At 40.7% G+C, this 27,045-nt stretch overlaps 1 protein-coding gene across 1 annotated transcript in view; it reads right to left on the bottom strand.

The window, feature by feature from the left end:
* Window positions 1-27,045, bottom strand: part of LOC140515231 (connector enhancer of kinase suppressor of ras 2-like) — a 570,766-nt gene that overhangs the window by 519,657 nt on the left and 24,064 nt on the right. The gene's annotated exons all lie outside the window — the stretch shown is intronic.

Raw genomic sequence — 27,045 nt, 5'->3', positions numbered from 1 at the left:
AATCTACCAGTTTAATAGGAAGGGAATGAAAGGAGTATAGAAATGGTCTCTTCTAGGCCTTCTAGTTTTGTCCCAGTATGTTTTGCCTTTTTTGCCCCAACTAAACTTCAGGGCTCCTCAAAGGTGTTGCCACTGTGTTCATTTCAGCTGCAGAATTTTCCTCAACTGCAGCATGTAGGATCTGAAATGGAGGACAGGAACATTTAGGAATTGACTATATTTCATTAATCCTTTTCTTCAGGCACCAGTGATGAAGCATAATAAAATGGTTCCATTCACTACCCTCCTCTAGTTTCAAAGGTCAGTCTGCTGGGTGATGACGTCTTCTCCTGTTCAGAGATTAAAGAGGCTTTGGGTTTGAAAGCTTCTCTATTCTTTAGTCATCCATCAATGGATGTCTGCTCGATTTGCTTTGTGACAGAGCAGTAGCTCACATCATTAACCCTGCTGCTTTCTCTTTACAAATAGCCTTTATATAGGGGTTCAAAACTTACTAACGTAGAAAAACCTCAAAATCTGTACCTAGAAAAAAATACTCTGCTTTCCTGACCTCCCATGGAGTTATTAAATGACTTTCTAATTAGCACAAAATGAAAATAGAAAATGAGAAGTGTGACAGTGAAAAGTTCACTGCACTGGGAATCCAGCAACCTGTTTCTAGTATGAGATCTTGGACATATGTAGTTAATACATAAAAGTCAATCCTCCATTTGTTTGGATTGACTATATGTATTTATAATGGGTTTTATTTTTCTTACTTTCTTGATGAGTTTGGGGGGGTAGAGGAGAAGTGGGAGGGAGAAAATTCAGAGCTGAACACAAAACTAAATTTTTTTAATAAGTTAATCCCCTACTCTGCTTTCATAAGTTCCTCATCTGTTTAATGAAGTTCAAGAATAAATGGCCTTCAAATTGCCTTCTCATTCTGACATTCTATAACACTCTGGTTCCAGAGACAGGAAAAAGCCCCCCAAAAACTGCTCACAAAGATTTCTGCCTGGCTAGGTTACAATATCAGTCATGCCTTACAGGTGAACATTTTTGGGAAATGAGAATGATGGTGAAGAAGCTGTTCTGAAAAGATTCTAATACACTGAATGCTTTTATTATTAAAGAGCTAGGGAATCCAAAGTCAATAGGCTGGTTTGTGGTATGGCCTCTAGTCCAAGTGATTCACTAGGATTCAGCTGAGGATCTAAAACTCTAGAAATCATTAATCCAGGATTATCACTTTCCAAGTGCTGGAAATACACTTTCAATGCCACATTCAAGTCCCTGACCTGACCTGAATTGTCCCAAATGATGAGTATTTACAACAAATCAATGACGCATACATTAAACATTTCCCAAACAGGTTTCCTCAGCATTGACTCTAAGGACTCTGAATGAGGTGGCCTAGTTGATCATACACATAATCTACATGTGATTAACCACTTCTTAATGCAGTATTCTCCAGACCATTTCCTCTTCACTGAAAGAATAAGGGACAGAGCCCACAGGTAGCCTAGAGATAGTACTCAGAAAGGGCTGAGGAGGCTGTGGAACACACCTCTGACTGGCATTCCCTATCGAGTACCATCCTACAAATTTCCTTGCCAATTCTTACATGATTACACTATCATCAAAATGTTCCTCCTCCTTTGGGTGAAAGTTAAGTTGTTTGGGTTTGGGGTTTTTTTTTATGTCAAACCATCAACTCACTCTCCCAAAGTAAATTTGCTCCTAGTTTACAATTGAGCTGTGCAGACATCAAGGCACATCTATCCTCCTCACCCCCTGGCATATCAGAAGGCCACAGACTGAGTTGGAAGGGAGCTCAGAGGCCATTCAGTCCAAGCCCCTCATTTTAAAGAGGGAGAAGGAAGCACAGAACAGTCAAGTGACTTTTGAAAAATCAAACAGCCAGTGTCTGAGGCAAGATTTAAACCTAGACCTTTTTAACCCCAAGTCCAACAACGCATTCACTAAGCCCTGGTGCCTACTAAGGTGCTAAAGGTTATCTTTGGCCTGCTTCCTCCCTCTCCCTTCTGGTCTACCCCTATTCCTGCCTACAACTTGACCACGTTACTGCCACTCCAGACCAGGTACTGTTAAGTATCCAGTATTTCCAGCCTACAAAACACCCAGATTGCTCTACCTCCTGGATTCAGAAAACACATACATAAAAGCCATTTTAGAAATAGAACACAGTCTGAGAAACCTTATTCTCTCCAGATTAGTTCAGAGGATGTTTGAGTTTCCCTGGCCTACTTTTTGATGAATTATATAGTGGTCTAGAATAAACACATAAGACAGACTACTGCTAGGAAAGGATGGAAAGGTTGAAAAAGAGAATGTCAGGCAAAACCAAGAAGCATTGGGGGAGGGGGGGATAAGAAAACACAAACTTCTTTCAAACATTTACTACCCCCTCCACCAAAAAAGCAAATCCCTACCTGTGATGTTAAGCTTATAGCTTACCTTTCCAGAGCTCTGATTAAATCCCTCCTTAGTGAGTATGGTATCTCTTCGATTTTCTGACACACAGGCTTATAACAAGGCTTTTAAAAGTGCAGGCAAGAGGACTGTACAGAAGTGAAGATTTACAGCCTATCTTTTGTTATGATTTCCCACCACCACCACCCCTCCTTCACCTTTCATCCAAGGAATCACAGACAGAAAGCTCCCAAAGCATCTTCCAGTGAATTGTAGTTTGGTGTTCAGAGACAAGGATGTGCCACAAACAGAGCTGCTCCAAATTGTCCTCGGGTGCATTTTTAGATCAGTAATAAGCAAATGGTTTTGGAGGAAATATTCTGGGGGTTGCTGCTCTGGCCCCAAGTGAGCACTGAATGACTGGAGCTCATTTGGATATGATTTGACTGCCCAAATCATTTTCTCTCAATATTTAAATATCTTCCTCTCAATGGATTTGGTGAAGGATCTGATGTGTGAATGAAGTCTGCCCAAGAAACAAGGGGGAGGTAGAAAAATTGTTTACAAACAGTACAGTGACAGAAGAAGTGCTAGATTGGAGTCAGAGGAGCTATATTCAAATCCTATTTGTGTGACATTGGTGAAGTCACCTACCCTGGGTCTTTATTCCCTCATCTCTAAAATGAGAGGAGTGAGCTAGATGGCCACTGAGGGCACTCACAGTTCTAGAACTATGAAGAGCTGCCTTCCCATGTACTACCCGATCCAGATTAAAATGTAATTGGGAAATATTTAACAAAATAAAAATGTAATAGAACATAGATAATGTCCATATGTGGTTTTCTAAGTTAATATGCTTCTACAGGGATTCCTATATAAGGTTTAGTCATCCCCAGCTCTATTTGTGTGTGACACTGCTGCTCTAGACTAACAGAAACAAATAGGAGTTTTCATTATCTGCAAACACAAGATTATTTTCTCATTTTTTTACCACATTAATCTCATCCCCAATAATTGTTGCAGCCTATAGAAAATTATTATTGTCAGAGTATTTTTGAAATTTGCTTCCTTCATTTAGTGGTCAATTTCAAGTTATTAATGAGCAAATGAAATTAGTTTGTCGATTTGAGGAGCCAATTATCCACTGATCATTTTCTCATCAGTTCAACAAATACAAGTATCCAAATACCCAGAAATACAAAAATAGGTTCTCCCCCACTTGATTTCCAGTCTCCCAAATGAAATGCAAGGGCAAAAGCAACAAAGTCCCCAGAGCAAGCATTTGGGCCTAAAGAACAACACTGAACCCATGGGAAGATGAAGAAATTTAAACCTGGATAGATTGCTCATTACCTGATAAGGAAGCCCATCATATGTCTGCACAGTTGAAACTTTGGGGAAATTCTTATGGAGCTAAAATCTGCCTCTTCGTAACTTTGGCATATTAGTCCCAGCTCCACTCTTGAGAATTCTGTGACATAAATCTAATCATTCTTCCATGTGCCAGCTTTTCAAATATTTAGTAGGAGCTACTATGCTCTTCCCTTCCCTGGTCCCCCCACCAAAAAACCTCATGTCATCCTTAATTTGAATACCCATGCTGTGCTTTTTGGTGTTGGAAATCAGATAAAATATACTGACTGTGCCTGTCGTGGCATAGCTGGTAACCTAGAAGACTGGTTCTTCTCAGGACAGCATCATATCATAGAACTGGAAAGATCTTTAGCTAGCACCTAGCACAGGGGTTCTGTCTTTGTTGTGTCATGAACCCTTTGGGCAGCCAGTCTGGTGAAGCCTGTGGGAACATTCTCAGAATAATGTTTTGAATAAATAAAATAAAATATGTAAGTTACAAAGGAAACCTATTAAACTGAAATAGAGTTAACAAAATATTAAAAAAAAAACAAGTTTATGGACTCCAAGTTAAAAACTTCTGATCCAATCAAAACCCCTCATTTTACATAGAAGGAAACTAATTTAACTTTCTTTGGAGGGTGGAAAAAATTTGGTCATTTATATATGGAATAAATGGTTAACTCCTTATTAGCCATGCAGTTCAGTCCAGACACCTTATTCCCAGCTACAGGGAAAATACTTTGGTTTTTGACCTGAAGCAATCATTTAAGTAGGGTGTATGTCACTAAAGTCTCCCTTAAAACAACACCATTCATCAAGCGGAGGATGTGTTCACATTTTGGTAGCTACCTCTTAGTAATAAGTGGGAAGATCTAGGCTAGGTGAATCATGGACAAAAAAAAATTAACTTCTCTAAGCCATGAAAAGTCTAAAGGGATAGAGATAGGATCAGAGATCCATGGAAGTAAACACTTCTTGGCATCTCGGCCCAACCTTCACTCTTACCATCTACTGAGGGACTGGATGTAGCCAAAGTACCCAAAAAACCTGGTGATTGACTGATTACTGGGTCAATCATCTTCATCAATCATAATGGCTCATGACTGCAGCAGCACAAATCTTCACTAAGAAACTTGACCTTTCATTGGGGGAAAAGTAATTAACTGGAGGACTTACTCTATAGCACAACTTCTTACCACTGAGCTACCCTAAGTCTTAAGGCTCTCAGCAGAATCTGGACATGACATGGATTATATTTTATATAGCAACAAGCATAGGAAAAAACTGCATGGATATTTTTGTTATACAAAATAATCCTCAGACCTGAAATGCCCAATGCACTATGTACAGATTTCCAATCATTTTAAAGAGACCTTTTGTACAGGTCTCATAGTTTTGAAATTGAAATACCTTTGGCATCCATTAATAACAATAGATGTTGTCACACTATACAGTCTTGGCTTTCCCAGTTCAAATATAACTCCCTGAAGATTTGCCCCTTTTCCCTTCCAGCCATCCTGGGGGTTCAAAGAACCTGTTCCCATCAGAAAGACTGAAGAGGCTAAGAGACAGTATAGTATACTGGAATTAGACTCAGAGGACCTGACTTAAATCCTGACTCTGCCACTTGCCACCTTGGGCAAGACACCTAACCTCTTTTGGCCTCAATTTCCTCATCTGTAGAATGATGAGATTGGAAGAGATGGCCTGTGAGGTCCATTCTAGCCATAAAATCCTGTGATAATGATATGAAGAGACTAAGAGCCATTGGAATGTCATTAGGGTCAAAATGAACTCCCAGAGAGCAGTTCAGCAAAGAGCAATGTGGTAAGGGCATAAACCAGACTTTAAGGAGTCAAAAAGTTCATAGGTGTTGAGAAAATAGAGGCAATGAATGTCGATTTACCTTTTCAAGAAGTTTAGAAGGGAAGAGGAGGAGAGAGAGCCCACCTGCTTTAAAGGAAGCAGAACTGAGAAAAGTTCTGTAAGACTAAAGCTTGAGCTTGAGTCTGAGCTTGCTTCCTTCCAAAAAAGGAAGGAACCAATAAAAAGGAAGCAATTGGAGATCAGAAGGAAAGAGAGGATAATTGATGGAACAATGACCCAGGGAGACAGGTGGAAATGAGACCAAGAACCCAAAAGCGAGGCTTAGCCAAAGTCAGGGTTAACAAAGAGAATGTTGGATCCAAGAGTAACAATTGGAAGAGGCAAGTGGGAAAGATGACACTTACCTGAGGAAACTGAAGGTTCCCAAATCAAGGGGTGGCAGTGAGAGATGAATCCAGGAGGACTGAGTATCCTGTGGACATGTCTTACGACATGTTCCAAGAAGAGTCCCCTTAGCTGAAAGGGACAGCAAATATTATCCACCCTTCACACATAGCCCATGAAATATGTTTTCAGTACCTGCCACCTTCCCTTGTGGCACCTCTCTCTAGTTTTATTACAGTGCTTCTTGGATGCAAGAGTTCCTGCTCAAGCCTGTCCTCCATCTCCCACATCCCCATCCATTCTTCCATGAAACTTACCTGTCTTATCTTGTGTCATATTCCCTCAGAGCCCTGAGATGATAAAGGGTTTAAACTGGTACCCCTCCTAGGTAACATATTTACAAGGAACTGGGCCTGTGGAGATAATGCAATAACCCAAAGGCTTCAATGGGTATTTTAGGCAGCCGAGTAGGGTCTTGGGCAAGCAAATCACTGAGAATTCATTCAGATACCTGGGCTACTGTATGGAAGCTACTGAAGTGTTTGAGTAAAGAGCTGGAAGTTTCTTCAAGAGGAAGATTCTAGTGAGCAGAAGTGACCTAAGGGAGAGAGCAGAAGACTTCAATTCAACCCTAGAATTTGGAAATCCTGATTTGGTCTCTACCACTAGCTTTTCACTTGGTCTCATACTTCCTGACTTGATCCCCAGGTGGCCATTGCCTCCTCCAGAAAATAAGCACAAGTCAATTTAACCTCTCTCTTGGGGTAAAGATGAAACTCCTTCACACTAGAATGAAAATGGTTGATAGTAATTCCAGTATAATCTCTCTTAAAGGCATTTATGTTTTAATAGATCTCAAAGCTTTAAGATAAAAGGAGTTACTTGTGTGGCCTTTGGGGAAAGCAAGAGGGGCAGATGCATTATGAGATGATAGAGGATCTTCCCAGTTTCCCTGAGTCTCAAGGGAGTAGACAGTTTCTACCTATCAGTAAAGGTTAATTCTAACTGTAAGGTTCATCCTTCCTCAGTACAATAATGATGACATTTCTCAAATTGAGATGTAATAAAGGAGTCATGACAAAGTATGGGATTGAGGGAAGAGTATAGGAGAAAATTTAGGTAATGTAAAAGCAAAAGCTACAATAAAAATTATTTTTAAAAAGCATGGGGGGGAACAATGTAAATAAAAAGATCACTAAAAAGAAGCCAAACTCCTCTAAATTTTAAAATAATAATTAAACTTTAAAAGTACATAAAAATAAAATCAATAGTGTTTTCAGAAAACAGATAATAAAGCATAGCTCCCTTCTCATAGCACAGTCACTGGGGACTCCTAGGGCAGAATACTATCTATATTATTGGATATCTAGTGTTCTGTTTAATTGTTGCTGTTGGCGTGACAGGGGAGGGTTTATCTGATCATTGGAGTGTAGTGATTTCCAAGGAATGTTGGCGAAGCGTGCATTCCACCTCAGCTGAGAAGATAGGGCTATAGGTGTGGAATGAGGCATTGATCTCCACACATGTCCAATGAACTGATCTGTTTTGCTAAACTGTACTTGTTACAAGGGAGGGATCTGCTGGGGAAGGGAAGTCATTTGTAAGTAACAGTGATGTTTAAAAAAAAAAGAGTTTTAATGTACTTTAAATGAAAAAAAATGAGGGTTGAATCTAGAAATGACTGCAATCTGAAAATGAAAGGCATCAAAAATATTTTTAAAATCCATGGAGGAAATAAGTGGTAAATAGATAATAGATATAGATGTTTCCTCTTCTAATTTTCCCTCTGTGAATCTAATTCCTTCTTTTCTTTTCTCAAAAAAGTAAAACAAAACAAACAACCAAAATACCCCTCAAAACCTGTAGTAGACTAATAACCATATTTTAGAGAATAATTTATGGGGCCAGAAGAACCTAATGCGATTATTTACATTGTCTTGCAAATCACTGAGATATAATGTATCCTTTTCTGGCTTTTAATCCTCCATACTAGTTTTCATCTATTTAACTGTTTTATGAAAAAAATTGCAATCCAGAATTAAAAGCCTGAAGAATCAGTCTCTGGGAATTTTTGACATATTGCTCTGCTGAAATTTTGGAGGAGGAATAAAAGTAGGAGAATGTTATGCTATTAAAAATAATTGATTTGAGGGAAGCTGATATGTTAATGACAGATACAAATATATTGCATTGCTGAACAAACTTCCATCTTAGATACTTCCATGTTCAGGGTGCTGATCAACTGGCTGATTCCTGTCTTTTCTCCATTCTGAGATAAACTGCTCAGCCGTGGTGATGTGACAAGGCTCTAGTGATCTGTTGCTGCCTGCAATCTATTGGGTTAAATTTAAATAAATTAAAAGCCCTACCTATGTTAATATTGTATAGCAAGTTTGACCAGAAATTCAAGGGAGGTCCAATGGGCACAGATGCCTAAGGCTAATACACAATATTCATTTATGAGAGAGGAAAAAAAGAGAGAGAATTTAGTCTCTTCCAATTTTCCCTCAGGCTCCCCGCCGCCCCCTCTCATTCCCCATGCCCCTTCCCCTTCCCATTCTCCACTCGCAGTGGAAAAACAACAAGATGAGTCAGTCCTCTATGGAGCTCAAAACTTAGAATTCATTAGCTGTCTCCACCTGGAATGCCAAGAGAAAAGCTGAAAGCCCTGAACCTACTCTCTGGCCTCCTCCTTTGCCTTAGACCTTCCAGACATCTCCTTGATACTTTATGTAAATATTACAGCTGTCAGTTATACTGTTTTCTCTTTTGAATCAACTGCTGAGATAATCCGTGAACTCCACCCCACCCAGCAGCCCCAGAATTCAGCACCTGCAGCGGCCGACCCCCTCCTTCCCTCCAGTAAGCATCCCCCTACCCCTGCCTCCCCAGCTCTCCACCGGGATCAGAGGCCCCCTCTCCTCTCAGAAAAGGGCTGACGTGGAAAGGTCCCCTTGTCAATTTCTCTTAAAAGTGTGGAATGTTTTATTCAGAATTCCCTTTAAAAGAATAGATATTTTCTCTCAAATTGCTAAATGCTATTCGTTCCCCAAGCTTGCCCCCTGCCTCTCTTCCTCTTTATTCTCCCCCACCGCAGTTTTGTTCCTGGTATTCAAATATTATTCCCAGTCTTTAAAAAAAAAGAAAAGAAAAGAAAAGAAAAAGGCTTTCAGAACCCGGAAGCAGAAATGTGATGTAAAGCTGGCAAATCCAATTCCCCTTCAGTCTGACTCTTAGCTCTGGCAAACCCCGAGTTTGGGCTGCTAGCCTCCTGCCTCTCCTGCTTACTGGCCTAAGCCTGTCAGACTGTGAGGGCTTGAAAATCTAGAGCCCAGAAACAGCCTAAAAATGGAGGAAAAAAAATGCAAACTCCTTCACTTCCAGAAGGCAAAGTCCTTCTGAGGATACACCCATGATAGCAACAGCAGATCTTTCATAAGGACTAATTACTGTAGGGGCACAAAGAACTATAAAATCAAGACCAAAAAAAAAAAAAAGGTCCAAAAAGCCCCCAAGGTCTCACTGTTTGGTTGAAATGGCTGCCCCCGTTGATTGACTCACTGATGAGAAATGATGCATAAATTTCCACTCTGAAAAGGGAGAGCTGGGATTTTGCATGCAGATCATCCTGACCTTTTCAACAGCACGATTTGTTTCTGTGAGGGCGGCGGTTGCCATGTGTGTCCAGCATGTCAAAGGTCCCTTATTCCAAACCTTTCCGGTACTTGTCATGATAAAGAAAAAAAATTGGTCATGATTCATCAGCCAGTCGATAACATGAACCCAATGCCCATTGTATGCCCAGAACAGGAGGAGGCCAGCATCATCAATGTAAGGTTCTATCTCTATCAATTAATTAACTGCCAATTAAAACCTGAATTTTCCCAACAGAGTAGGCAGAGTACTGACCATAGTGAGCATTAACTCCTGTCATTGAGATGAAACTTCAGTCTCTCAGACACAAGTGAATGCTGGACTCCCTCCAGCTCTAAAATTCTGAGATTAAGTAACTGAAATTCTGTAAACATTGAAGACGCACCAAAGATGTAGAATTTTTCCCTTTAAAAATAAATGAAGCTGACATTTTCCACAAATGATAAACATATCATCATGGTAGTTAATTTTGCCTTTTCCCTTCAGACCTATTGAAATCAGTTGCTGGAGGGAAAGGAGAAATGATGTTTTATTTCATAATACTTCATAATGCAGTCATAGGAGCCTAGATTAGAGCTGAAAGGGACTTTCAAAATTCTTCAATCCCACACATTTATGCCATCACTAAAATGTATATTGGGTATCTAATGAGCAGCCTAGCTCAATTCAGAGAGGCTCATCGCTGTATGGATTGTAGAATAATGAACTTGTCAGCCACCACAATTCTCAAAGAGTTAGAATCCACGAAGGGAAAGAAGAGTTGCGTATTTTGCAAGGGTGAGAGGTGCGCTGCTGACGTCAATGAAATCTTAAAAGCTTTGAAATAGCAAAGTAGTTGAGAGTATACACACTTTGGTCAATATAAACCATTATTCTATAATATGCAAAGCCATAATACATCAGTCCATAACCAGGAAAGCCTGCATTAATAAAAATGCTTAGAGAATGAACGAAGGCCTTCTGTTTATTCAGATTTTCTGAATGAAGAGTTAACCCCAGACTTCCAATTGCCTTTATTGCTGAAGATCTTTCTAAAATGTGTGTCTGCTTCCCTACCTTAGTAAGTATGCTCTAAGGACCATCAGTAAATCTTTCTTTAATGACTTTGCAGAGGGGCAGGATTCTGGCAGTTTGTGACATGGGGTGCAGACGGCAGTGTGCCTACTGACCCCAGGACACACCCAAATCTTTCACATCAGCTTCTGTTCTTGTGACTCTCCTCTTTCTTATAAAAGTCAAGTGCAAAAAAAAATACTAATTCTGGTGCATTGAGATTTCTGGTTAAGCAAGTGTTGTTTTTTTTAAAATAATAGGTACCCCATGAATTATTTCCCTCCCCCATCTGTATCTGTTTCTTTGCCATCATTCTCAAACATTCAGTGGGTGGGGGGACATGAAGGAGAGATGAGATACCTTCGGAAAACATCTAACTGCAATTACAGAAGAGAATAGGATGCAGCTTGTTTTCTTAACAAGAGACACCAACCAACAAACTATCCTTTACATTTGATAAGATCTTTGATCCCTCTGGGATCTGCTGTCAAAAGGCTACAGCCGACATGAGAATATCACTATGAAATTAAATCTGTTTTCTCAAGCATAGCACATTCTGTCTATGTGAGTCTGAACAGCCCAGTAATTAAGTGCCCATTATTGGATTGTGTTTAACACTGCAAAGAGGATTTTTTCCAGCTTTCCCTTTTCTGCATATTATTTGAATTGCAGGAGGAGGGGCGGGGAAGATTATACATTCCCCCCAAGCCATGATGCACCAATTTCCTTGAAAATCTGACTGTTGAGTCTGGAGTCAGGCAGGTACCTTTTGGGTTTTAAGCATTCTGCAAGGAAAAAAACATCTCAACTACCAGGGGTTTTCTAGCTGGTTATTCTTCTGCCCATCAGGTGATCTCTCCGTCAGCAGCAACCATTTTATATCAGACTGTTTCATATGGTTTAAGTTAAGGTGTTCACCCACCTGGGAAAAGCAGTCATTAGGAAAAACAGAGAATGTAATTTTATTTGCCACCAAACAATGTGCCTGTTGGGATAAACTAAGTATGACCCCAAGAATTGTCCAGACAAATTAACTGGCAAAAGAACAGCCAAGAAGCATTCTGGGGGCATACAACCAATTCTTTCCCGAAGTAGCCAATGTGTTTTGAAAACTAAAATCCCTTAGCTTAAATTAATCTAGCCACTAAACCACATCTTTTTTTATCTTTTATACACTTTACACAGTTTTACATATAATATCTTATTCCTTCAGAAAGACTTTCGACATATCAAGAGGAGTTTTGAAGAGGCAGGGGGTAATTAAAGATATTCCTAAAAATGAAAAAAAATGATGAGAAATGGAAAAGGGAAAATGATTGAAAAAAACCACTTTCCAGCAGTTGTTAACTTGAAAGTTTGTGCCAAAAAAAATCTACACAATTCCACAAATTTCTTCATTCAACAAGCATTTATCAAGTGCCTACTATGTACAAGGTCCTACCTGATCTAGGCCCTGTGGCAAACAAAAAGATGAATGAGGCGCATGGTCCCTGCCATCATTAGAGTTCATGATCTATTAGAAATATAAACTAGGCACACAAATAAAACAAAGTAGAATATAGTAAGTGTCAGACCACAGAGATCAGAAGAAGGAGAAGAGAGCCACTTCTAGTTATGGAGGGATTGTGGAAAAGCTGGCATTTTGACTGGGCCTTGAAAGGGTGGGTGAAGATTGAGAGCAGGACACTCTTGGCTTGGATGGACAAGTGTAGTGTCTGTTGGGGCACAGCACATCTGGTCTGGCTATAGTACAAGGTAGGTATAGAGAAGGACAGTGTTGGGCTTTCATACAAAATAATGAAGAAAATTAAGTGTCTGGGCAGTAGGATGTCTTTTAATCCAGTTAGGTACCAATTAAATGCTTTATTCAAGCCCCCACTTTTACACTAAAATCTGATTGGATGTTGACATGTGTTCACTCAGCGCCAGAAGCCTGCTTCTGGCACATCATGCCTTCCTTCCTGCTTGAACCCCCTCCAAGAATGAACATCTTTATTCCGGGAATAAATGGAGTCTGCTGAAAGCTTAGAGTTTAAAGCAACTCTTTAGCAAATGCCGCCTTTCCGAGGGCGATCAAGACCACGAAAAGCAAACACAATGAATCTTGTTCAGCTAATCCATACAAAGATGTTGGGGTAACTGTTAAAATAAGAATTTTTAAAAAATAGGTACGTTTAAAAGGTACACATGTTCTGACCCAAAGAGGAAAAAACACCAGAATCATTACCATAAGGTTAAATTCCAAGCAAATATTTTCATAAATTATCTCCTTTTTCTTCATTAGCAGCAAAATAAGTAGTTGCCCCTTGTTTTAGACTCCCCCATTTACTGGCCATGCTTGGGCAGTATTGACACCTGTGAATAGAATACTGAAATGTTGTTGCCAGAAATAGATATGATTCTGGTATTCTCTAAGGTGCAATTACCTTCCCCCCCACCCCAGTTTAGCAAATTCCTTCATAAAGGAAATTCAGATTGTCTTGATTAAATGTTAAGAGTTTATGAAACAAGATCAGATGCTGAATGGATCTATATCATGTACGAAGCAGTTGTGCGGTTACTGACAATAAAAAATTGCTCACAGTTGTAAAATATTCTGAGTACTCCAGGCACACCCTGCCTTTCATTTGCATTTAAAGCTCCTCTTTCACTGAATTTAAGTTATGGAAGGAAAAATGATACCCTAATTATTTTTTCAATCTGCATTTTTTTCTCCCTTTGTTCCTTAACATTTCTTTAGCTGGGTGCTGGGGGTTTTATTTTGGGGATTTGTTTGGTTTTTTTCCTCCTAACTAACCTGCTTACATACTATAATGTGGAAATCTTATTCAATCTGTAGAATGAAAAAAAAAAAAAATGGAACTCCCGACTGCACACACTGCTGACAGGGTATGGAGGCTTTTACAGACGCTGATTATCCTCAGGGACGCTGGAGCTAGAGGCTGAATTTCTCTGAAGTGGCCTCCAAAACTACTGAATCTTTTCCTGCTTCACCCTACCCTTTCTTATTTACTGCCTACCTGGGGGGGATGGGGGTGGCACAAACCACCATTGAATTGCACTGTCCGTGAGAAATGAGAAAGCAGGGGAGGACATAATGAAAATTCCCATAAAGAAATCTATTAGGGGCTGAGCATGAGAGGGAGAGAGTGAATGGGGAAAGAAGAAAGAACTGCCTGGGGACCACCTATGACTCATGGAGGCAGTCAAGTGACAGCTTCAGCCTGCTAGAATCTTTAGAAAAGGGCAAAACCTTTGCCAGTCCACTTTTCAGCAACTGAAACACACAGATACAGAGTAGTGATTTGCTTTTCTTATTTAAAGGACATTGGTTGAATAAAGAGATTGGGAGTGGGGCGGATTTGGGTTGGGTGAGGTTTTAATGCAGGCTAGAGTTTAATTGATAGCAAATGGTATTCCTGAGGCTGTCATTGTACTCTTGGGATGGCTGTGTTCAGCATCTAATAAAGGGATCTCAAAGAGTGATACTTAATTTATGAGACCACAAAAAGTTGTAGACACATTAGAAGGTGGCCTTAAAAGCTAGAGCTCTAGACTTGAAATCAGGAAGACTTGAGTTCAAATTCAGCCACAGACATGTGAACTAGTCACTTAATTATTATCATCCTCAGTTTTTGTTTTTAATGAGGGTTATATGCCCTCATGGAGTTGTGAGGATCAAATGCGATAAAATATGTAAAGTGTCCTGCAAATTTAATTTTTTTATTAATTTTATTAATTACTATCTAAATATTAGCTTCTGCTGTGGTAGTGGTTGTAGTTAGAAAGCCATCTCATTCACACTCAGAATGAGGGATGACATCCCAGGAAAAGACTGAGCATTGACTAAAGGAAATGTTGGATGGGTGTCCGACTAATGTCTGCAGCTAAGTAAAAAATGAGTCAAGAACAGTAAGCTAATTGCTATGTTGTTGTCTTCTCTGGAAGGGCCTTTGAAATCTTTGGAAGAGAAGGAAGGAACCCAGGCTACGAGGTTCTTTCTGCAACAGAAAATTGTTCCATCTAGGGGTGGGAAGCGGGAGCCTTTGTGAGAGGGAATGGACCCCGAACGGAAACTCTCCTTACCCCCTACAAAAAAGCACATCCTTCTGCAGCTGACTCACAGTCCTGTCTTGGGTTGTGGGCTCTTTTATCTTTCCCTGCCTCCTTTCAAAATAATTTTGAAGGTCATTATGTGCAAAATCTCACCCCTACCTCCTTGCAACAACACTGCAATTAACCCACTGCTCTTCGTTTGTCTCTAGCTTGATACTGACATTTATTGAACTCCTCTGAGAAGCCGATGTTCAATCTTTGACCATGACACATACTTACATTAAGATTTCAATGCTTGATGTAGATTGTGTTTTGAATATATTTTGTAAAAGCCTTACAAAGAGCTTTGTACAGGTCATACTAAAAGCAGGTGAGTTATGTAAATTGATGTGCTTGCATACAGCCTTCAGCATGGGCCACATGTTCTAAAGAAGGATTATTAAATGCTGATTGTCATTTTCCTGACAACTTCACTTTATGAAGCTGCAGCACTTTGTATACCCACAATACATGTACCCAGTGTGTATATTCACATACATCTGCCACTTAATGGTTATGTGTGACCTCTCAGTGTTCTCATCTGTAAGACAGAAATAATACCTACAATGCAGACTCCAATGGAAAAAAGGATGTAATGTACTTTGCACTTTTTTTGTAATGTACTTAAAAAAAGCTATGTCAAATTCAGTTCTTATATCATCATGCTAATATATAGTATGCACACATATGTTACATATGTATATGAGTACATGCCAACACAGACCTAGTCTATACAAAATGACAGCCTTACAAATCTAGAATTCAATGTTAAACCTCACCAGAATTATTAGAGAACCTTTCACAGATAACAAATAATGACAACGTAAGTATCTCCATTAATTGTCCTCCCTTTTTCCCCATCCTGCTTCTCTCTGGTCTCATCATTAACTAGTGTGTGTGTGTGTGTGTGTGTGTGTGTGTGTGTGTGTGTGTGTGTGTGTGTGTTTTGTTTGTCAGTGAATGAGAATGCAGGGAGTTGGGGGGAGGTGAGGGGCTACAGGCTTGCAAGTATAATATCTCTGTTATTATCACAGCACATCCTTTGGGTGGGGGGTTCTCGGTGGTCCCCTTTGTTCCTAGCTCTGTTTCACATACATACCTCAGTTTTTCCATCTGTAAAGTAATCCACTTGTTACAAAAGTGTCATGAGAACAAAGGAGATCATGAATTTCAACTCTTAAAAGAGCTCATAAGCTATCTGAAAATTTTTCAAGGTTGCTTATCTGAGAATATTTTGCCCTTTTTAAGAGTTTTGGCTTTTTAAAAGAAAATAATTGAACTAGATATAGGCATAAGAAGGGGCAAGTGCCATAGTATATTAACTCTTTCAAGCCAACTCTGCAAATCACAGTCCTATGCAGAAAATAATACCTGATGCCTAAACTAATTAATACAGGTAAAAGAAACATGTTCTAACAATTAACACTGTTTGAATATAATGTGGTCTGCTTTATGAGGTGTTAAACCCTCTCACTGGAGAGATTCAGGCAGAGGCTTAATTCTATAGAGGGGATTCATGATTAGATGAGATGTCCTCTAAGGTTCTTTCAACTTTGAGAATCTATGAATGCATATTTCTTGTTTTGTATTTTCCATACTAGGACTAGGAAGGAGGAAGGGGAACCTCGAGCAGTAGATAGAGGTCTGGCCTTAGAATCAGAGAGACATGGGTTCAAATCCCACCACTGATACATACTAGCTTATAGACCAAGAGTTCCCTGACTCGAGATATTCCAGCTATATGATAATGGACAAGTCACCCCAAGCAACTCTAAGACTATAGCCATTGCTGACCATCATTGAAGGACGATTCCACTCCTGGAGTCCCATACACTGATAAAATCCAGACCAAAAATAAAAATAGAAGATCAGCTTGCTTGACTTACCAATAACCTGAAGAGGATGGTCTGATCCCTACAGAACTTGTGTGTTTTATCTGCAGAAACATGTCCTGGTCTTTTATCCTGGGAGAATCAGCGCTTCTAGAAAACTGTAGATTTAAAGGCTATCTTAACCTTTTTTTTTTTTTTAATGTTGAGAACCTCTTCGGCAGTCAGTCTAATAAAGTGTATGCACTCCTCAGAATAATGGTTTTAAATGCATAAACTATATAGGATTACAAAGGAAACCAATTACATTGAAATACAATTTTCAAAATATATTTTTCAGCTGAGAACAGTCTTTACTAATACAGAAATGAAAATTTCCTGCAGTAACGAAAAGAGCTCCAAAAGTCATCGAATCCTGGCTGTTAGTTAGGAAGTACACCCTAGTCAAGACGCTATTCCATTGTATTACTATGTGATTGTCTATTGCAAAGAGGGAAAGTCCTCTCAGCCTCCTCCCTGCCTGGGGGAGCTGCCCTACAGGATTTCTGAACCTAAGTGAGTTGTGCTTTGTGGCTTTGAGAACTGTTACAATTATAAAAACATTTTTTTCTGGGGTGCAAAAAAAAGTAACTTCAAAAGATCCAGGAGAGGTGGATGGATGCACGTATGAATACATGGATAAGGTGCCAAGAAAGGGGGCATTTCTGGCCATGAGGTACCAAAAATGGGCTCGGGTTTCTGTTTTATCTCCCACAGAACACTTCTGGGATGGTGAGGTTTTTTTGTTTTGTTTTGTTTTTTAACGACTAACGTCTACAGTGCTTTATTGTAGAGGGCTCGGAAGCTGATCACACGATACCTGGCACGGGGCTGGCACCCAGGAAGGCACTATGTAAATGGGGGAGCCTCACTGTGGGAGTTAGGCGGCTACAAAGCAGGTAGTGATTTAATGAAAAGCAGAAAGATCGAAAGGGGTTTGCCAGAGGCTCGTGTGATGGGAATGCTAATGAGCTTCGTGCACGTCAGCAGCATTCCTGCTCCAGGTCCATGCTCCCCCTTAACTCCCTCTTTCCCTTTCTCCCTCCCTCCCTCCAGGCTGCTGGAAATCAAGGAATTACATGCTAAGGAAAACCCTTAAGCTAAACCTGTAATTATTCTGAACGGGATCAATGCAGCCCAACTAATCAGTTTACCAACTGTGAATTAGTCCTTTTTGTCGCGTCTGCATCTCTTCCTAAAACTGGGGCAGTGTAGCGTCTGCCAGGCTTCCCCACCGCAGATTCCTCAGTGGCTTTGCACCTCCCGGTGCCAGCTCTCGCTGCCCGCCAGCCCGCCTGTCTGTCTCTTGTCTGTCTCTTTCTGCATGTCAATCACATTAGCTATAAGCGTGCTGGGAATGGCCGCACTGTAGACCATTATGGAGTGATATTGACGAGACGTGGCATTTCTCATTTAGACACATTTGGGATGTCAGCTACCCGTGTGGGAGGTATTAACCCGGAGAACTATCACACAGATAAAGCAAAGTGATCTCCCCATCCAAGACGGCTTGACTTCCCCAAATTCACAAGGAATTGTTTTCTCCTTAATTCCCAAGATTTCGGACACAGCCCTCCCTTGTGATGATGGCAATTTAAGGGCGTATGATCATCCGAAGTCTTTCTCCTGGTCTCCCCATCTCAGTGTCAAGTAATTCATTTGGGAACGAGAAAGGTATTAAAGGGCTTGGGCCACTAGTAATCAGGGACTCCAACCCATACTATATCCGCTCAGGTCAATTAATAAAATAGTTGGATCTTGAATTTTAGTCCTCCATCGTTTTAGAAAATTGTTTGCACTGCAACTCACTGAACTGGGGGTGGGAGGTTAAGGGTGGGGTTTGGGAAGCTGCTGGAGATCCAAAAAAATTAAAAACTAGATTCACTAAACTAGGATCCTGTTAAGGTTCTGTAAATTCGAGGGCTATTTTCCAGTTTGGGGTTCACCATCCAACGAATGTAGGAGCTGGGAACACAGCCCCCTGCCAGGCCTCACACCGCCAGGTTCCCCAGAGCTGATGCAATCTGATCAGAAATGAATGAAAGCCACTCCTGTTCGCTCCCTTTCTTCAGGATGCTTGGGGGGAGGGGGAGCACCAAAGCCACAGAGGATAATTTTCTATTTGCCAACTGGGGCCCACCATTAGCCTAAGAAAATTCTAAGATTGGGGGTGGGAGGACATTTTCCTCGGGAGGCTAGGAGAAAGCCTCTGGGTGCAGCTTCAGAGTACTCTATCAGCCTTGGGGCTATAAGAAGAGCCCCAGTGCCTCCAAGCAAAGGGGCTCAGTTACCAGCCCCAGCTAAAGGAAATATGGCCTCAGCATATATTCAACTTTTCATTTAAATGGAGAATTACACTTTACATGTTTGCAAATGGAGAGAATAAAACACTTGCGTAGATTATTTCAGATGTTATACAGCAAAACACACTACAACTGCACTATAGCAGACAGCCAGCCATATGGGCAACATCTAAACACCCTCGCGGCTCTAACAACCAATGCGGGGGAAGAAACAAGACGATTCTTTATGGGCCTGGTTGTCAAACCTGTGGGGTTCAATTTTAGGTGGTTTCTGTGTGGTTTAGGGATTCCTTTTTTCTTCCTCTTCTCTTCTTGGGATTTCTTCTTGATAAGGCAGATCCTCTACTGATTAGTAATTTAATGGGCTGGTCCTCTCTCTACCCACCAGATACACTCAGCGTATTATACCTCATCCAACTATAATTTCTCAGATAGGAGAGGGTCTCCTAGGTAATTCATGCAAGGTGACTGTGCTAGATCATCAATGTGAGAAATGAGGCTTAACGGCTAGTGAATTAGGAGATCTTAATACCTAAACTCTCTACCTCTGGGCTGTTGTGGGGAACCGATCCAGTAAACCTCAAGAGGAAGTACCCTTATTCATTGCAAAATAAATAAGCAATAAAAAAATTAACTTTAAAGAAGACAACAGAAATGGGAGCAAACCTTATTATTTTCAACCCTCTCCCTTTAGATATGGGGGTGAGGGAAAGGTTTTTCTCCTAGTCTCATTAGTTGGGAGAAAGGGAGAGGGGGAGGGACTTTCTTATCTCAAAGAGAGAAAGGGCCCCAAGAGAGGACTCTCCTGCCTGCCGCATGGTGGCAGTAGGTTTTGTGTTCTCAGCACACATGCATGAGTTGCCAAGCCTTGGCACAGGCTATCAGTAAATGATTGCATTTCTGTGCCCAATGACGGCCTTGGGGCCTGAGAGTGTTAAGGCAGTTCTCCAAGTGCCCAACTTCGATCCAAAGAATCACTTAGTTGGGAGAATCTCCTTCCAGCAATCAGCAACAGAGATGTATCTAAGTGGTATTTGGGGGTATGGAGTGGGTTCCTATGTTGGGAAAAATTTATAAATTGTAGCCATCCTTCATTCTTAGTCACAGAACCAATAAAGATTACAAATGAAAACACACAGCCATCTTACTGCTCAGTTGAAATTGCAATAGCCAGAAACCTAATCTGTTCTACATGCTTGGGGGCCTGGGATTTATTGGAAAGTGTTGGATCATCACAGCTGTAACCCATTAGAACCCACAAGACAGAAGGAAAAGTGCTAGGGATGCATTTTCACCCCTGTAAAGTCAGTCTCTATTTTGAGATGTGTTTGCCAAACCTCTTGGGGACTGAAAGGGGCTTTATAGGAAGTGATTTAGGAAAAGTAGATGATCCTGCTTCTTTGTGACCTGATTCCCATGTGCTCACCCTAGAAATCTAAGGGTGTGCTAAAAGAGCAGGTGGCCTAGCCGAACAGCCTCATGGGAAATACCCATGTTTAGGGCTGCAGTGGGGCCAGACTGCCAATCTGTATCTCTTTGAGGAGGGGTCACAGGAGCATCAAGATACAGGATCAAAGATCATGGAATGGTAGAAATAATCTAGTCCAGATCCCTCTTGATAAGAAAACTGAGGTTCAGAGAGGAGAAATTTTGTCTCAGGTCACACAACAAAAGATATGGTTGAGCCTGGACTCAAAACTGGAGTCTTCATATTCTGAGCCCAAAGCTCTTCTCCACTGTACCCCTACCGTACCCCTAGCTGCCAGCTAATACTGAGGGGAAAGCACTGAGACTGGGGAGAGGATGTTGGTGGTATCTTTATTTTTAAAAAAAAGCCCTGCAAGTGGTATCCAAGTCAATAGTCCCATAAACAGGATAATTAGGACTAATCAGATCATCTACTTTTTATGACAAAGTGAATTTTGAAAATATCCAAGCCAATATATCCATCAAAGGAGCTAATATGAAGTACTAATTACAAACATAAGCTACCAATGTCCAAGTCTAATTGAATTCTTTTCAAATAAATACACTTCATGAGAATATGACACGGTACAATTAATTAGGCTGCCTTGTCTTACATCCTTATATGAATACAATAGAGGATAAATCCTTAAATTGGTTGAGGCTATCATGATTTGCAAGAGACTCAGAGGTTTCCTTGACCTTCAGTGGTGTGATCTAATCACTTAAATCATAGTCACTGATTGTCAGAGCTGGAAGGGACATTAAGAATCATCCAGCTCTCCTCTCTCAAACACACAGATTTTTACAGAGAGATTAAAGTGGTCACACAATAAATTAGTATCAGAGTTCAGATTAAAATCTAGTATTCCTGACTTCCACCTCATTGCATTTCCCCCTGTTTCTGTGATGCAGTAGCAAAACCCAATTTAAGAATTGTTAAAGTCTGGCTTTAAGGGTAGCAAAGAGGTGTATGGGTAAACCAGAGTGAAAAGAGATATTTCTGTGTTGGTGTGAAGAGGGAGATATTCTGACACAAAGTCATGGAGGGAAAGAGTTGCGGGGGGAGGCTCTGGGAAGGTAGATTTCTTCTTTACTAGTTGGGGGATCTGGGTAGCATAGGAGTGTTAGAAGCTATGAAGACTTCAGTTGGAATCACGCCTCAAACACATACTAGCTGTGTGACTCTGGGCAAGTCATTAAATCTCTCTTTGTTTCAATTTCCTTACTGGTAAAATGGGATTAATAATTTAACACCTACCCCACAAGGTTTTAGTGAGGCTCAACTCAAATGAGAAAACAAGATTTTACATATACATACATACATACATACATACATAAATATATGTATGCATATATATGTAAATCTTAGAGATGTCCTTCACTTCCTGTTTCCTCATCTGTAAAATGAGGTCATTGGACTCTAGACCATCTAAAGTCTGATCTAGACCTAACAATTTGTGATGGAGTTGGAAATATGGTAGAGTGGAAAGGATGCTGGATTGAAAGTCAGAGGACCGGGTCCTTTGCAATGGATTAGCCATGTGACCTTCGAAAAATCTCTTAACCTCTCTAAGCCTCAGTTTCCTCATTTGTATATGAGGAGCTTAGACTCCATAACCTCTAAGGTTCCTTCTAACTCTAAATACAAAAATGTTGAGGAGGGAAAGGGAGAAAGGAGAAAAGGGAGTACAGAGAAAGGAAAGGAAGAAAACAAAGAATATGTGTATAGATAGGGGAACCAGTGTGAACTTCTTGAGGAAAGGGACCATTTTTTGCCTTTCTTTTTATCGCTATTGCTTGACACAATTCCTGACACATGCTAACCACTCAATAAATGCCTATTGGCTGATTGACTGGAGTGAATGGGGGTAGGGGTGGAAAGAACTTGGAAAATTGGAGAGTATAGAGTAAGGGGAAGAAAGAAGGGAAGAAGAAAGGAGCAGGCATGGATTATAGGATACTAAAAAGAATTCAAAACCTGTGATCAGGGATCCAGTCTGGTTCCCAAACAGTGTTGGGGCAAGAATGGCAGAACTGGAGTTGGAGATGGGAGGGCATAAGCCTCAAGTCTGACACTCACAGCTCTGGACAGTCAGGTGACTCACTTGACTCAGTTTCTCAACTGCCAAATGAGGGCAATGGACTAATAATACTAACAGCTAGCATTATATGCCCCTTTAAGATTTGTAATGCATTAGCTCACTTGATCTGAAAGTTCTCTTCTCTATCTCTAAATGATGATCTTAAGGAGGAAGAGGTAAAGTAGGAGATAAAGTAAGACAATGATGAGGAGGTTGGGGTAGGAGGCAGAAAAAGTAGGGAAGGAATGGAGGAGAGAAGGGGAAGAGTCGCATATGATTAATACAGAGTTGAAAAGATTGCATGTCCAAAGATTTCCATTTAAGTTTGACTCTGGCAGAGATACATAGATTGTAAGAGTGTATCTTGGAGCAGAGGAGTATGGGGGACAGGCTTTGGGAGCCTGGGAAGAGGAGACGGCTGGAAAGCAGAGTCAGTCTGGGGCTGAAAGCAAGGGGGTGGAGAGAGAAAGAAAAAAGAGAAAGAGAGGAATGGGGTCCTGCTCTTCAGCCCAAAGTCCTAAGTGGTGTCATAGGGGACATTTTGAAAGGGGGGAAAGTACATTGGAATATGTTCTTTTTAAAAATGTCATTAGGATGGAAATGTCTTACATGATTGCACATGTACATCCTACATCTGATTGCTTACCATCTCAGAGATGGGAGAGGGGAGGGAGGGAAGCATAGAATTTGGAACTCAAAACTTTTTTTTAATGTTAAAAAATCTTTTAACATGTAATGGGTGGGAAAATATATTTAAAAATAAAAAAATTTTAAAATATTTTAAAATAAAAAATGCCATCAGGTAAAAGAAGTTGGATTTAGAGTCAATCATTGTCCTGGTTTTCAGTTTCCATATCTTTAAAAAAAGGAGGCAGGGACTAGACAATCTCTAAATTCCCTTCCAGTTGATTTTGTGATCTGTAAAGAAAGGGAGAAGAGGAAAAGGGGAACAGACAGGAAGAAAATGAGGGAATGGGGGAAGGGATTAGGAGGAAAAGAGGTAGGTGAGAAGGTAGCAATAACTGCACAAAGATTCTTCCTTTTCCTTTCCCTAAAAGCTTAAAAAAATTATTTAACCTTATTTCTGATTGTCTAATGAGAGAGAGAGACAGAGAGAGAGAGAGATGTTGGGGGAAAGAGGTACAAAATAGGGGAAAGAGAACAGGAGAGCAAAAATATTAAAGGGATTGACAACAAGCTACCTTCTCCTTCCTCTCATCCTTTCCCCTTTGTTTTTCTTTCATTGAAAACTGAAAAAAAATCATTTAGTTCCTATAATTTGAGACTAAGAAAAGGGAGAAGGTTGAGGAATAACAGACCTGGGGAGGGGTGGGACCTGGGACAAGGAGAGATAGGGGAGGGAATAGGAAGGGGGGAAATAGCTATGTGTTGGGGAGATAGGGTGATAGAAGATGTCCCCCAAATTAACCTGAAGTTGGGATTTAATCTCCTGCTACAAGCTACTGCCTTTTTTCTCCTTTCCTACTTAATTGGTATTCCCCCACCCCTCCCAAAAGTGGCAGTCCTAGTATGACTAAAGGATAGCACCAGAGTGCTTTGCACATGGTTTTGTTGTTTCAGTCATGCCCAATTCTTCATGACCCCATTTGGGATTTTCTTAGCAAAGATTCTGGAATGGTTTGCCATTTCTTTCTCCAGCTCATTTACAGATGAAGAAACTGAGGAAAATAGGGTTAAATGACTTGGCCAGGGTCACACAGAAAAGAAGTGTCTGAGATTAAATTTGAACCCAGGTTTTCATGACTCTAGGCCTAGGTTTCTATCCACCTAGCTGCACATAGTAGGTGCTTAACAAATGGCTATTAAATGAATAGATTTTAAAGTCAGACGGAGATTGGAAGAAAATATGGAATTTCTTCCTACTTGACCTGAAATGCTACTGCCTCTCACAAATTCAAATCTGTATTTTAATAATGATTTTTTTCTGAGGGTTTGTACCAGGTAACTGAGCATCCTGAATTTGCCGACAGCAGAATTCTTTATTTTATTAAAACAATTTTTTAGCACTAAATACCAAGTCATAAAGGTAGCATAGCCTTGTAAGACAGGTAATCATTTTGCTTGCCCAATATGTCTAATAACAAATATTCCCAGCTCCATTTCCCCATTTCACCTAACAGAAAATTCTTGGCCACTGAAACCCAAGTGTTGCTTCTCACCAAGGGAAACAGCTTTTTCTTTCCCAAAGCATTTGTCTCTTCACAGCTCACAGGAAGACTCAGGCTGAAGTTACAGACTTTTCCTCAGCTAAACATTTTATTTTCTCCTTTTGTGCTCTGGCATTTTTCTTCCCTTGTTACTCTGATCCACCCCCTTCCCTAGCCCATAAACTGTCTTCCAAGCTCCCACCTGTTACTCAAAGGCCTGGGACTATCCCTCTGTTTTACACACACACACACACACACACACACACACACACACACACACACACACACACACAATCTCCCTAGCCACAATCTTAGCATATATTTCATTTACTAAAACAGGACATTTTTGCCCCCTCCCACATATTTTCAGTGCGTTTAAAATAATTTGCATTAATATAAAAAAGATATTGACAACAGCATCAGAAAAACCATTCTGTTACTATCACTTTAAATACAGAATACCTGAAATCCATAACTGTAAGCAAATCTATTAAAACCAGATTTTCCTAATGAAAAAAAGCCTTCAGGTTTACAGCATATATTTTAAAAAAAAAAACATCTCGCGGTCACACCTACTGAAGCATGCTTCCCCCGAGTTTGCAAGCAAGGTTGTGAATGAAACGACCAGAAGAGATGTAGATCCCCAGCGCCTGTCCCAGAGCCGGGCTCCGTACGCTCAGCAGCACTGGCTCCCACTGCGGAAGCACAGAGCCTGCATGTCCGAAACACTTAGCAGCTCGGGAAAATGCCCACAGTTTTGCTCCCTTAATTCCTGTCATCCAGAACTGCCCTCAAATGCAGGAGCTGGGTCATGTATTTGATCAAATGCATTCAAGTAAAAAGACAATTCCCCAAAGAATTAGAATAGCGTACCTTTCATCCAAGTATACACTTGCTTGGGCGTCTAACTGCTGACAGGTTTCATCGCTACACATAGATCGTATCTTTTGCCACTGATGCAAAAAGCAGCGGGAGAAGAAAATCCCCCTCCACTCACAGCTAGTACAAGAGAGCTGCAAAGATTTCCGAATGAAGCCCAAAACGGAATCATAGATTCTCAGAGTTGGAAGACATCCTCTGTACACTGTGCCAGAGAAGCTTGGACTCCTCTGTGGGCAGAGCTCACTACGCTACCTACCTCAGTAGTAGCAGGTTCCTTCTATGACTGACCGTAAGACTGCTACTGTCACTTGCACTTATTGGTGCTGGGATGAAGTCAGCTAGCCACCGTTCTTTCCAGCTCTAAGCCTGTGATCCTATGATCTTGGCGTCAGGCAGCACAGAGCACACCAGTAATACTTAAAAAGATCAGCCACGGAAGAGGCATTGCATCTAACACATGAAATCGGTTAGCAATAGCTTCACATGGTGCAACCTTTGAGGCTGGCAAACCAGCTCTCATCCCCAGGAGGTGAATGAGAGATGCTAGTCCTGAGTTATCTGAATGAGCCTTATCTTCAGGGTCGGTTAACTATTTGTGGTAATAGGAGGGAAGAGAAATACCACTACCCCAAGAATTGGGAGAGGCTGACAGGAGGTCCCTCCAGACAATAGATAAATACAACATCCCTAAGGGCATTACTTCTTCAGGAGGGGGGAAGGGGAGGGGGAGGGAAGATAGGATGTTTTTCCTAAAAATTCAAAAATTCATTCATTCATTCCACAAGTATTATTGAGCATTAATTTGCTCAACAACAAACAAACAAACAAACAAACCTAGACCCAGGCAATGAGAAAAAGAACAAATAATTTTCCGGCTCAAGGCAGCTCTGGCCACAAACATCTGTCCTGTCACCTCTCCCATTCCTTACTGTTCTGAACTCTGCTTTTTACTACCATCAATCTATCCTTTTTCCTTAAGTTTATTACCCTTGTTCAGGTTTTATTTATCTCCTCTACTACCAGCACCACCACATCACCATCACCACCATCACCACCACCATTCTATGAAAAAGACTAGAGTTTTATTCAGCTGAAAAAGCAATAGGACCCAAGAAAAAGCTTTACAGTTAACATGCTAAGTCAATCTTCTACACCTACACCACCTTGCTTCCCATAATATGGAGATCCAGCTAGCAGAGCAAAACGTTTAGCTTCTAATCAGTTCCAACAATAGCAGGCAGTATAGTTTAACGAAAAGACCAACTGAAATGGAATTGAAAACAGGATTTAATTTCCAATTCTGTCACTTACTAGCTGTATGACCTTGGACAAGTCATTTGTTTTCTCCCTGACTCAGTTACTTCCTCTGTAAAATAAGGGAGGGGGAGGTTGGACTATATGGTCTCTGAGAGGTTCTTTCACTTCACAGCAAAAGCTCTTTCCAAATGAATGAATGCTTGATAGAAGCCTTACTAGTAGAAGCTAAACAAAG

This window comes from Notamacropus eugenii, chromosome X, assembly GCF_028372415.1.
Source record: "Notamacropus eugenii isolate mMacEug1 chromosome X, mMacEug1.pri_v2, whole genome shotgun sequence".
Taxonomy (NCBI): Eukaryota; Metazoa; Chordata; class Mammalia; order Diprotodontia; family Macropodidae; genus Notamacropus; species Notamacropus eugenii.
This window is presented reverse-complemented; position numbering and strand designations above follow the sequence as displayed.